This window comes from Macaca thibetana, chromosome 6 (assembly GCF_024542745.1).
Source record: "Macaca thibetana thibetana isolate TM-01 chromosome 6, ASM2454274v1, whole genome shotgun sequence".
Classification (NCBI taxonomy): Eukaryota; Metazoa; Chordata; class Mammalia; order Primates; family Cercopithecidae; genus Macaca; species Macaca thibetana.
Genome location: NC_065583.1, coordinates 9490648 through 9503913, shown reverse-complemented (window position 1 = coordinate 9503913; position 13266 = coordinate 9490648). Strand labels below are relative to the sequence as shown.

Below are 13266 nucleotides of genomic sequence, written 5' to 3'. Positions count from 1 at the left end.
AGATGTTGAAATTATCAGACAAAGACTTCAAAGCAGTTATTATAACCATGTTCCATGGTGGGGTGGGAGAGGAAAGGGAACTCTCTTGAAACAAATGAACGTTTTTAGCAGAGAAACTGAAACGCTAATCAAGAGCTAAATATAAATTTTATAAATGAAAAATAGAAAATCTATTTTCCATTTCTCAATAAATAAAATAAAAAATAGAAACATTTAAACAATCCAAAATGAAGGCAGAAAACAGAAAGCAAAGGAACAAAAACCGGAGGGAACAAACAGAAAACACATAATACAATGTCAGACCTAAATCCAATCATATCAGTCACTATATGGTCTAAACAAACCAATTTTAAAAAGAAACATATTGTGAGATTCCCTTTTTTTTTTTTTTTTTTGAGATGGAGTTCACTCCGTTGCCCAGGCTGCAATGCAGTGGTGTGATCTTGGCTCACTGCAGCCTCCGCCTCCCAGGTTCAAGCAGTTCTCCTGCCTCAGCCTCCCAAAAGCTGGGACTACAGGCACACGCTACCATGCCTGGCTAATTTTTGTATTTTTAGTAGAGACAGGATTTCCCCATGTTGGCCAAGCCGGTCTCGAACTCCTGTCCTTAAGTGATCCGCCCTCCTGGGCCTCCTAAAGTGCTGGGATTACAGGTGTGAGCCACCACACCCAGCCGAGATTGCTTTTTTTTTTTTTTTTTTTTTTTTTTTTTTTTTGAGACAGTCTTGCTCTGTTGCCCAGGCTGGAGTGCAATGGCTCGATCTTGGCTCACTGCAACGTCTGCCTTCCAGGTTCAAGCCATTCTCCTGTCTCAGCCTTCCGAATAGCTGGGATTGTGCCACCATACCCTACTAATTTTTGTATTTTTAGTAGAGACGGGATTTTACCATGTTGGTCAGGCTGGTCTCAAACTCCTGACCCCATGATCCACTTGCCTTAGCCTCCCAAAGTGCTGGGATTACAGGCATGAGCCACCGCATCTGGCCCGAGATTGTATTTTTAAAGATTCGACTACATGCTATCTACAAGAAATCCCTGTAAGTATGTTAACATAGAGAAGGTAGAAGTAAAAGGATGATAACTAGCATTACAGGATGATAAATAGCATCATGCAAATACTAATCAAAAGAAAGTTGAAGTGGCTCTACTAGTACCAGACAAAGTAATCTTCAGAACCTAGGAACAGCTCCAGAAATAAATGATAACAGTAAAAGAAAATTCACTAAGAAGACATGGCAATATTAAGTATGTACCTAATAACAGACATCAAGCAAAAACTGAGAGAATTACAGAAGAAATAGGATGGGTGCACTGGCTCACACCTGTAATCCCAGCACTCTAGGAGGCCGAGGTGGGAGCTCGGGAGGTCAAAGTAAAACTATGATCACACCACTGCACTCCAACCTGAGCAACACTTTCTCAAATAAAAAACAACCACCACCACCAAAAACAAGAGGACTACAGTGGCTATATCTGTAAACAATAAAATAGACTTTAAGACAAACATTTTTACTAAAGATAAAAAGAGATGTTTTATAATTAAAGAGTCAATTCATCAGAAAGACATAACAATTACACACAACAAAACCCCAGAATATTTGAAGCAAGCACAGAATTGAAGGGAGATACAGTTCTACAAACAATACTTGGAAACCTCAATATCCTACTTTCAATAATGTATGAAACATCTAGACAGAATAGCGATAAGGAAACAGGAGATCTGAACACTATAAACCAACTAGACTTAACTGACATAAAGAACATTCTACCCGAAAGGAGCAGAATACACATTCTTCTTTAAAAACACATAGAAATTCTCTAGGATAGACTATATGTTAGACCACAAAACAAGTCTCAATAAACTTTAAAAGACTGAAATCATACAAAGTTATCTTCTATGATTACATGGAATAAAGGTAGAAATCCATAACAGAAGTGCCTGGCCTATAAGCAGTAATTTCATAATTAAAATGTATATTCTTTAGCTGGGATTACAGGCATGTACCACCAAGCCCAGCTAGTTTTTCTACTTTTTGGAGAGATGGGGTTTTGCCATGTTGCCCAGGCTGGTTTTGACCGCAAGCGATCAGCCCATCTTGGCCTCCCAAAGTGCTGAGATTACAGGTGTTGAGCCACCAACCCGGGCCAAAATGTATGCTTCATTGCACAATCAAGCAAAGAAAAAAAAAAAAATGTTGGCTGGGCGCAGTGGCTCATGCCGTAATCCCAGCACTTTTGGAGGCCGAGGTGGGTGGATCACCTGAAGTCAGGAGTTCAAAACCAGCCTGGCCAACATGGTGAAACCCCCGTCTCTACTAAAATATAAAAATTAGCTAGGCGTGGGGGCATGTGCCTGTAATCCCAACTACTCATGAGGCTGAGGCAGGAGAATCACTTGAACCTGGGAGGCAGCCGTTGCAGTGAGCTGAGATCACGCCACTGCACTCCAGCCTGGGCAACAACAGTGAAACTCCGTCTTAAAAAAGAAACAAAGAAAGAAAGAAAAAGTTACTATTCTTTGAGAACTCAAAACATTTTAGACATGTTAGAACTACATAATATACAAAAACATCAATTAAATATATAAAAATATATATATATCAATATAGAAACACACTACCAAGTAACTAGCCTCACCTCAAAGCAGGAGTTCTGAGACATTCAAAATCTTAGAGCATAGTTTGTCATTGTGTATGATAGTATAACTATAAAGTAATGAGATTGTATAACAAATGCTACATCTATAACTAATTATGTATAATCACTATATATTTATACAGATACATCCTGAGTAGGTAAAGGTTGATGAGGCATCCTAAGTCCCAGGAATAAACAGAAGTATATTAACATTTCACACAAATAAAAAACAAATTTACCAAGAGGGAGAAACTAAAATGGAATACAAATAGAAATAAATGAACCTAACTGTATTTCAAGTGAATACTGTAACTACACTGAAAGGGTGTGGACCTATCTCAAATTTTCAAGTTATTTTACTCCCAGTCCAAGGAAAAAAAGAATTATAAACAAGGATTGAACTTTATACAGTTTTGTTTTTCACAATGATACGAATTAGCAGTTCCAAAACTGTGTGTATTCTTGGGTTGAACATCTAAGTAAATACGCTGTGGAAATCAGGAGCCAGGTTTTTACTAGGGAAGAGAGTTATAAAAACGACAAAAGAATATTAGAAAGAAGCGTGTAGTGTTAAGCTGTAATTAGATATATTAGCATGAAATCCACTGTGTTTTCTTTTTTTTTTTTTTTTTGAGACAGAGTCTTGCTCTGTTGTCCAAGCTGGAGTACAGCGGCACCATCTTGGCTCACTACAACTTCTACCTCCTGGGTTCAAGTGATTCTCCTGCCTCAGCCTCCCAAGTAGCTGGGATTACAGACATGCACCACCACACCCAGCTAATTTTAATATTTTTAGTAGAGACGGGGTTTCACCATGTTGGCCAGGCTGGTCTTGCACTCTCACCTCAGGTGATCTGCCCACCTCGGCCTCCCAAAGTGCTGGGATTACAGGCGTGAGGCACCATGCCTGGCCATAATTTTTGTATTTTTAGTAGAGACAGGGTTTCACCATGTTGGCCAGGCTGGTCTCAAACTCCAAGAGATTCAACCCCAAGTGATCTCGGCTTCCCAAAGTGCTGGGATTAAAGGCATAAGCCACCACGCCGAAATCCAGTTTTTAATATATAAACACATGTAGATATGTGTTATATATGTGTGTGTGTGTGCGTGTCCTAGCTCTTACAACTGAGAGAACCTAGAGGCAATGACACTTCAGGAGTACCGAGCACATCACTTAGAGTCTAGATCATGGATTTAAAATATTGTTATCCATTAAAAGAAACCAAAGATCCCTGGCTGAGTTCAGGTCATGGACAAGTAAAATATTAGATGAGTTTGGGACATTTGTTATGGCAAAAAGCAAGTAAGTGCTCAAATAATGAAGGCATGTCAAAATATTACAGGGGTCAGCTTGGAGGGGCTCCCTCTAACTAACACAGCACAATTTGAGCCTCAAAATACATAACAAGGCCAGGCACAGTTGCTCTCACCTGTAATCCCAGCACTTTAGGAGGCCAAGGTTGGTGGATCTCCTCAGGAGTTCGAGACCAGCCTGGCCAATGTGGTGAAACCTCGTCTCTACCAAAAATACAAACATTAGCTGGGCGTGGTGGTGGGCACCTGTAATGCCAGCTACTTGGGAGGTTGAGGCAGAAGAATCGCTTGAACCTGGTAGGGGGAGGTTGCAGTAAGCTGAGATCGTGCCACTGCACTCCAGCCTGGGCAATAAGAGTGAAACTCTGTCTCAAAAAAAAAAAAAAAAAAAAATTACATAAACTCAAATTTTCCCATAAAATGCTTATCATTTGCATTAGGAAAAACAGTTAACTTTACAGTGAAGAAACTTGGCAGTCGCCCTATGTGATTAAAGTTAACATCCCCAACAATGGGAAAACAGACATTTTGTGACTCCTGATATGCTGCACTAAGGACACAATTTACTTCTGTAATATTCCTGTGTAATAATGAGGAATCTAAACATTCAAATTTATAGACGTGTATAAAATAACTGGCCTGTCCTCAAAATGCCAACATCATGAGAAGACAAAAAAGTCTCAGGAACTGTTCCCGAGCAAAGCAAACTAAGGGGACATAACTAAACAATGCATGATCCTGGATAACTCTGACTATTAATGAAGATAACAGTGAATTGTGAATAAGGCCTATACAGTAGATATTAGCATTATGTCAATACCCACCTTCCTGATTTTGATAATTATATTGTGCTTATCAAAGATAACGTCCTTCCAGCCTGGGCAACATGGTAAAACGCTGTCTCTACAAAAAATAAAAAATTAGCCAGGCACGGTGGCATGCACCTGTAGTACCAGCTACTCAGGAGGCTGAGGTGGGAGGATTACCTGAGCTCAGGGAGGTCGAGGCTGCAGTGAGTTGTGATCGTACCACTGCATTCCAGCCTGGACGACAGAGCAAGACTCTGTCTCAAAAAAAAAAAAAAAAAAAGAAAGAAAAGAAAGGAAGAAAAGAGAGAGAGAGAGAGAAAAGGGAGGGAGGGAGGGAGGGAGGGAGGGAGGGAGGGAGGGAGGGAGGGAGGGAGGAAGGAAGGAAGGAAGGAAGGAAGGAAGGAAGGAAGGAAGGAAGGAAGGAAGGAAGGGATAAAGTCTTTATTCTTAGAAAATAGCCACTAAAGTATTTAGAGGTAAGAAGGGTTCCTGCCAGAAATATGATCAAACAGTTCCACAGAGAAAAATCTACAGTGTCCAATCATATTCAATCCAAACACTGCCCCAAGACATTATAATAAAACTGTCAAAAAAAAAAAAAAATCAGAGACAAAGAGAAGATCCTGAAAGCAGCAAGAGAAAAGAAGCAAACAACATATAAGGGACTTCCAATATGGCTAGCAGCAGATATCTCAGCAGAAACCTTCACGCCCAGAGACAGTGGGATGATATGTTGAAAGTGCCAGATGAAAAAAAAAAATGGCAACCAAGAATACCATATCAAGCAAAGCCGTTCTTCAGAATGAAGGAAAGATAAAAGGGTTTCCCATACAAAAGCTGAGTGAGTTCTTCATTACCAGACCTGTCTTACAAGAAATGCTAAAGGTAATTCTTTAAGCTGAAAGAAAGGATGTTAATGAGAAACACAAAACATCTCAAAGTATAAAACTGACTAGTGAAAGTAAATACAGTAAAATTCAGAATACAGATGTTCCCTAAAGTATAGGGTATATTTGACTTTGGAAATAAAGAGGTCAATTACCTGGGGTAAAGGTGGGATGGAGAGGAAGATGAGGGAGATGACAATAATATGTTTCATAGGACTGTTACAAAGACTTAATGAGGTAATATTTCTCAAACAATTAGAACGGTGCCTGTCACAAAGAAAACAACATACAAATTTACACTGAATTAGAAGAAGTAACTATTTCTCAAAGATCATAGAACTAAACAGTGTAACAGGGATTCAAACCAACACTGACTCCAAAGTTCACGTTCTTAACCAGTAGGACTATTCTGCCTCCTGGCTTTAGGAGTTACTTGAAAAAATGTTTAACATGGATCTGGATTTTCACCTACCCTCCCAGAGTGAAACTGCATTATCAACCCATCTGAGAGGTCTTAAGACTCCATAAGATTTCAAAGATGTGAACCCATGCTTAGGATGGCACAGCAAGTTGGTCCTTTTTTTCCCCCCTCTGCGTCCTGGTGCCTGAGGTTAGAAATGGCAGACAGGAAGCCACCAGCACCAAAGACATGATGCCCAGGGCACTGGAGCGCTTTCCCTCTGCCTCCAGACATGATAGGGAACGTACATACCTGGTCCCTGCCAAGAAAGGGAGGGTGGCATTGACCTTTAGTTGTTTGTTGACCAAACAACAAAATAATTCCTAGGCAGCATACATCAATTATCAGAAGCATATTGCTGCCCGTCCTGAGACCACAGCCAAGGGAAGGGCTAATTGTTTCCTAAGAAATACACTAGGAGTACAAAGGACTCTTTCTTCAAGGTGGTCTCCCTCTTCAACCTGAAGTTTCCTCTGCTTGAAAAATTCTAATGTTAAAAGCCTGGCAAAAATGTGTATAAACATACTTTACTTGAAGTTGCACTCATTTGTCAAGTCCTTCTCCTTCAATGGGTTTTTGCAGTCAAAGCCCTCTTGCTTTAAAGAATGGACAAGAATCAAAAAGTAGGTTCAACAGGACCATAAAACATATTGGTATGTTAGCTTGTGCAAGATTTTGCTATGAAATCAATAAAGCAGAACTGAGACTAAAATGTTAAATTCTATCCAGTTATAAAGAAAAATATTTTGACGTAAACAGAGAAAAACTACTAGAAACTATTCTCTTGGGGTTAGATTCATGGGTAAAGACAGAAATATCTTAGATGTCACTTAATCCTTTTCTGTTGTTTTTCGAGATAAGGTCTCATTCTATCACCCAGGCTGGAGTGCAGTGGCACCACCAGAGCTCAGTGCAGCCTCAAACTCCTGGGCTCCAGTGACCCTCCTACCTCAGGATCCCAAAGTGCTAGGATTACAGGTGTGAGCCACTGTGCCTGGCCATTTACTATTTTTAAATTTTATCTATGACTACCATCACTACAAAATTCTAAGCTTTATTTTTAGCTTACTTAAGTGCAATGTTCAGAAAGAGTAAGAAAGAAATACTATATTCTTGCAAACTATGCTCATAAAAGCTTTGAGAAACTTGCCCATTACTAGCTGGGTATTCCTTTTGCTCTAATACTGTATTTCCTCAAATTAAGTCCTGAGATATAAATCTCTCAAATCAATTGACAAAACTGATATTGTCAATATCAACCCTATGAATTCCTTTTTTTTTTTTTTTTTTTGAGACTAGAGTCTCGCTCTGTCACCCAGGCTGGAGTGCAGTGGCGCAATCTCAGCTCACTGGAAGCTCTGCCTCCTGGGTTCACATCATTCTCCTGCCTCAGCCTCCCGAGTAGCTGGGACTACAGATGCCCGCCACCACGCCCAGCTAATTTTTTGTATTTTTAGTAGAGACGGGGTTTCACTGTGTTAGCCAGGATCCTGGTCTCGATCTCCTGACCTCATGATCCGCCCGCCTTGGCCTCCCAGTGCTGGGCTTACAAGCGTGAGTCACCGTGCCCAGCCTTTTTCTTTTTTTTTTTTTTTTTTGAGATGGAGTCTCACTCTGTTGCCAGGCTGGAGTGCGGTGGTGCTATCTCCGCTCACTGCAACCTCCACCTCCCGAGTTCAAGCAATTATCCTGCCTCAGCCTCCCAAGTAGCTGGGACTACAGGCACGCACCACCACGCCCAGCTCATTTTTGTATTTTTAGTAGAGATGAGGTTTCACCTTTTTGGCCACGATCTCTTGACCTCATGATCCGCCTGTCTCAGCCTCCCAAAGTGCTGGGATTACAGGCATGAGACACTGCACATAGCCCTAACCCTATGAATTCTTAACTTTTTTTATTATTATTTCTAATAAATTTACCCTGACATTCTTTTGAGGAATACATGGAGAACTGACAATTGGTTATGTTAGTTTACATGTTCCCTTGTTCTTATTACATCAGATGTATCTATAAGAAGGGTTTGCTCAGCAGCCCCGGGGGGGGAAAAAGCGTTCACATTCTTTAGGTCTGACCCATGGTAAGGAGAGGGAGGATTAGAGAACATTTACTGACCATATGGAAATTTTGGATGTTATAAATTCAGAGATTCAGACTGACTGAATCAAATTAAAATGTTTTAGATAATGGGAGGCAGGACACAGAGGCATTCAAACTAGCATGTGGCGTTTCCTTTTTTCTTTTACTTTTGAGACGGAGTCCTGCTCTGTCGCCCAGGCTGGAGTGCAGTGGCGCAATCTTGGCTCACTGAAACCTCCGCCTCCCGGGTTCAAGAGATTCTCCTGCCTCAGCCTCCCAAGTAGCTGGGATTACAGGCGAGCACCACCACACCCAGTTAATTTTTGTATTTTTAGTAGAGACAGGGTTTCACCATGTTGGTCAGGCTGGTGTCGAACTCCTGACCTCTGATCTGCCAGCCTTGGCCTCCCAAAGTGTTGGGATTACAGGCGTGAGCCACTGCCTCCAGGTGGCATTTCCTATGGAAGGCAAGATGGTCAGATCAGGAAAAGCTGCGATTACAGTCTGGACACTGTAAAGGTTTTATTCCAATATGTTTTCCTAAATGTCTTTTTAGTTCATCAGACGGAGCAAATGTCCATGTGCATCCTTCCCATGTACATTTGTAGGGTTTTTCTGTGTGTGGTCTTCTGTGTGCTTTCAAGTGGGAGCTTTCAGTGTACATTTTATTGCATCCATTGTAATCACATCTGCGTATCCTCCACTTCCTTTGCGTATCCGGGAATTCCACAGGTACAGGTCTCTTCCCAGGTTGCACGACGACCAAACGGTGATTTTCTTGCAACAATGCTTGCAGGGGGACACTGAGTTCATTAAGGGGGGGTGACATTTCTTCAGGATAATCTGTTCTCTGTGGTTCGATCCCAGGTTCTATTTTAATTTTTTTCTGTGATACAGGATTTTCTTATGATTCAATTACAGGTAGGCTACCACTAGAATTTTCCGTCTCCTCCATAGAAGACCTCTTCCTACTCCTCCTCAAGGAGACCATGAGGCCACGAAAGGCTGCTGGAGGTGACTCGTGTACATAAAGGGGATGGGCTGCACCACCACGGGCTGGATGACCAGCAGGATCCCGGGCTCCATATTCTGTGCCACGAGAGGGCAGCTGCCATCACCCGCAGCACGGACAGTGGCATGTCGAAGGGCTGCCAGTCTGGAGAAGGGGGTGAGTATTTTTTCATCGGTGGGCTGGAAGAAGGCATGCTCAATCTAGGCGATGCTCCCTGGTGTGAGGATGGGAACTTCAGAGAGGAGTGCAAATTCCCAGCCAAAAGAAGTGAACTCCACTTGCTCACAGTGAGGTCCACTGGCTCCATCTGTATTCCGTGCGACAGGCCTTCAAGGGTCTGAAAGAACTTATCAGGCAATTGTGTGGAGTAGATGACCCCATACTTGTTGGGCTTTATGGATTCCATGTAATTAGATGAGTAAGACACTGGACAGGGTCCATGGGCCTCTTAACAGGAACTGGGTCAAACATGAGCATTCTTTTAAACCTTCTAGGGTGCTCTGGTGTTTGGCTTTGAGAGGTGCGGTCAGGGACGCCGCCGACGAGAAATAAAGGCCCAGATCCGGGCTGCCTGGAGCCTCCCAAGCACAGTAATGTCACGGTTCCAGTCTGGGCGGCTTTGGCGGCAGCAGTAGGGGACAAGGACGGGCAGGTGTGCAGCGGGCACTCTCCCTGGGCTCCGGCTTGGGCCCGGCTACTCGCGGCTCCCCTCTGGCTCCTGTCCCCAACTCCAGGCAGTCACGTGATGCCAGCGCTGCTCACTCTGCAAGCCTCCCGGGGATGGAGGGGTAAGTAGAGGCTGGGATCCAGGGTGGGAGAGTCAGGGTTGAATTCTTTAGATAGATAGCAAGGAGCTGGGTGCAGTGGTTCATGCCTGCAATCACACCACTTTGGGAGGCCGAGGCGGATGATTACCTGAGGTCAGGAGTTTGAGACCAGCCTGGCCAACATGGTGAACCCCATCTCTACCGAAAATACAAAAATTAGCCAGGCTGGTGGCGGGTGCCTGTAATCCCAGCTACTTGGGAGGCCAAGGCAGGAGAATCGCTTGAACACAGGAGGCGAAGGTTGCAGTAAGCCAAGATCGTACCACTGCACTCCAGCCTGGGCAATAAAAGCGAAACTCTGTCTCAAAAGAGAAAAAAAAAAGAAAAGGATAGCAAGGTCAAAAAAATACTGAGAATCCATCCTATAATGAAAAGCTAACAATGACATTCCTGTTACATTCCCAAACCAGAACACTGGTAAAAGCCACTCTAGTCATAGCTGTGATAACCTCAATAAGCACTTTACACTTCTCTGAACATGTACTCCCAACACCCACCCCCAACACACACACACCTTGAGTCTGAAAGGGTATACACAAAAATGTTTACGTTAGGAGGAAGGATAAATGTGGTTTATTTTTTCTTACACTTTTTACACTTTTTTTTTTTTTTTTTTTTTTTTTTTTGGAGACAGGGTCTTACTCTGTTGCCTAGGCTGGAATTCAATGGCATCATCAGGGCTCACTGCAGTCTCAAGTGATAGTCCTATCCAAGTAGCTGGGACTACAGGTGCATGCCACCATGCCCAGCAAATTTTTTTTTTTTTTTTTTTTAGTAGAGATGTGGTTTTGCTACGTTGTCCAGGCTGGTAAATATACTTTTTGATATTTTTCTGATCTTTTTCACAAAAAGTTTCTAAAAGTGGCCGTTATGTCACCCAGGCTGAAGTGCAGTGGTGCCATCTCAGCTCACTGCAACCTCCGCCTCCTGGGTTCAAGTGATTCTCCTGCCTCAGCCTCCCCAGTAGCTGGGACTACAGGTGCACACCACCACGCCTGGTGAATTTTTGTATTTTCAGTAGAGACGGGGTTTCACTATTTTGGCCAGGCTGGTCTTGAACTCCTGATCTCGTGATCTGCCCGCCTCAGCCTCCCAAAGTGCTGGGATTACAGGAGTGAGCCATCACGCCCGGCCCTGTTGAGAGCTTTAAAAATGACTATAAGACTCTGTCTGTCCCGCCTCCCGCCCCCATCCCCTCACAAAAAAAAAAAAAAAAAGAGTAAATGCAAAGACAAATAATGATCATTAATCATCATTATTCGTTAAAATTTTATAATATTTCCCTGAGATTCTGCTGCAACAATAACCTGCCAATGTATTTTATGCTTCCTACTTTTTATTAAATCAGAACTATTTCTTGGTGGAAACTGAATTTTATTCTATTAATACATCTTAATTTTCTTTATTCTCTCTTAATGTTTTATCTGAAAACTTCTTTCCTCCCTCTTCGAGCAATTGTGAAACTTCCTACAGATAAGACTTTTAGTATTCATCCTTGTCCCCGCTGAAAAACCTGTCTTTACCACTGAAGCATAAGTTCTGTTCCTACTCATTATTCCCTTCTTAAAATGTTTAAGGATTGCTTGTTACAGAAAAAAGGTTATTTTTTTCACTTACGTGCTTGTCTTATGCAGGGTATATCATAAGTTCTAGTCAGCAAATTTAATATTAAAATACAAAAACACCCACAATAACCTATTCCTACCCTACAACTGATACAAAGCAGAAAGATGGTCTCCTTGCTTCCAAGACTATTACATGTCATTTCATTCAATAACAGATAAGCAATTCTTCCCATTCTCAGAGCTCTCGTTACAGATTAAGTGTCTCACTCGATGTTCATTCCAGAAGTACTGGGTATCATTTCATTGTTTCCAAAGTTCCTTTTCACTGTGTCCTACTTGTTATATGTTGTGGCACATCTCAACTTTCAACTTCAAAATTACGAGAATTTAAAGAGAATATGAACTAGTCTGATTCATTTAGGAAGAGCATCTCTGTGACATGATGCAGCCATCACAAACCCAGAGCAGTGAAAGCCAGGGTCTGTTCAACAGGCCCTATGTGTTAATGTTTAGCAATACAACAATGATCAAAGCCTTAAAAGCTCTTGAATCACCATCAAGTTTAAACGATTATCCAGGTAACTGCCCAATACAAAAATGGGTGACTATCAGAAAAAGCACAAGCTATGATAACGAAACTCTGTATTACAGGACCACTGTAGGTTCCCCCCGCCATCCACTTCTAAGTAAGATACTTTAGGAAGCAAGAATGTCTCTGCTGCCTTTATCAACTATAAAACCAGAAGGTGACCCCAAATGACCATATGCTGATACTCTAAGTGCAGGAGAACACTTTCATGTAATCTCCTTCAACTTACCCCTTGGAACAAGCACCACTTTATAACAGATAGATTTTCCAACACTCCACTAAGTGATTGAAGAGCACAGGCCTAGAAAAATTTTATTAATCTTTCTACAGATTAAACAATGCCTTCCTTGGCCGGGCACGGTGGCTCAAGCCTGTAATCCCAGCACTTTGGGAGGCTGAGACGGGCGGATCACGAGGTCAGGAGATCGAGACCAGCCTGGCTAACACGGTGAAACCCCGTCTCTACTAAAAATACAAAAAACTAGCCGGGCGAGGTGGTGGGTGCCTGTAGTCCCAGCTACTCGGGAAGCTGAGACAGGAGAATGGCGGGAACCCGGGAGGCGGAGCTTGCAGTGAGCTGAGATCCGGCCACTGCACTCCAGCCTGGGTGACAGAGCGAGACTCTGTCTCAAAAAAAAAAAAAAAAACAAAAACAAAAAAAACAAAACAATGCCTTCCTTTCTTGTACCTCAAGGAGCTCAAGGAAACTTCTTTCCCCACACAGTTCAACTGCTAAATTCAAGTCAAGTTTGAATGGAGTGTTAAGCTGAAAACATTCAGCCTGGGATAAAAGGCAAAGATAATGAGAAAGAATACAACCAACTAAAGGGGCACAAGGATTATGCCTTTTTCTACTTGATCCAGTTAGATAATAACTGTGTTTACTGTCATGAAGGAAAACAATTACACACACTTTTTTTTTTTTTTTTTTTTTTTTGAGACAGAGTCTCACTCTGTTGCCCAGGCTGGAGTGCAGTGGCACAATCTCAGCTCACTGCAAGCTCCGCTTTCCAGATTCAAGTGATTCTCATGCCTTAGCCTCCTTAGTAGCTGGGATTACAGGCATGCGCCTCCACATCCAGCTAATTTT

At 42.3% G+C, this 13266-nt stretch overlaps 1 protein-coding gene, 1 non-coding gene and 1 pseudogene across 2 annotated transcripts in view; all 3 read right to left on the bottom strand.

Moving 5' to 3' along the window:
• Positions 1-13266, bottom strand: part of UBTD2 (ubiquitin domain containing 2) — a 73607-nt gene that overhangs the window by 38112 nt on the left and 22229 nt on the right. The window lies entirely within an intron of this gene.
• Positions 6239-6383, bottom strand: LOC126957773 (small nucleolar RNA SNORA57). The gene has a single exon (XR_007726941.1). It is a non-coding gene; the product is annotated as a small nucleolar RNA SNORA57 (small nucleolar RNA).
• On the bottom strand, positions 8126-12662 carry LOC126956396 (Krueppel-like factor 3; annotated as a pseudogene).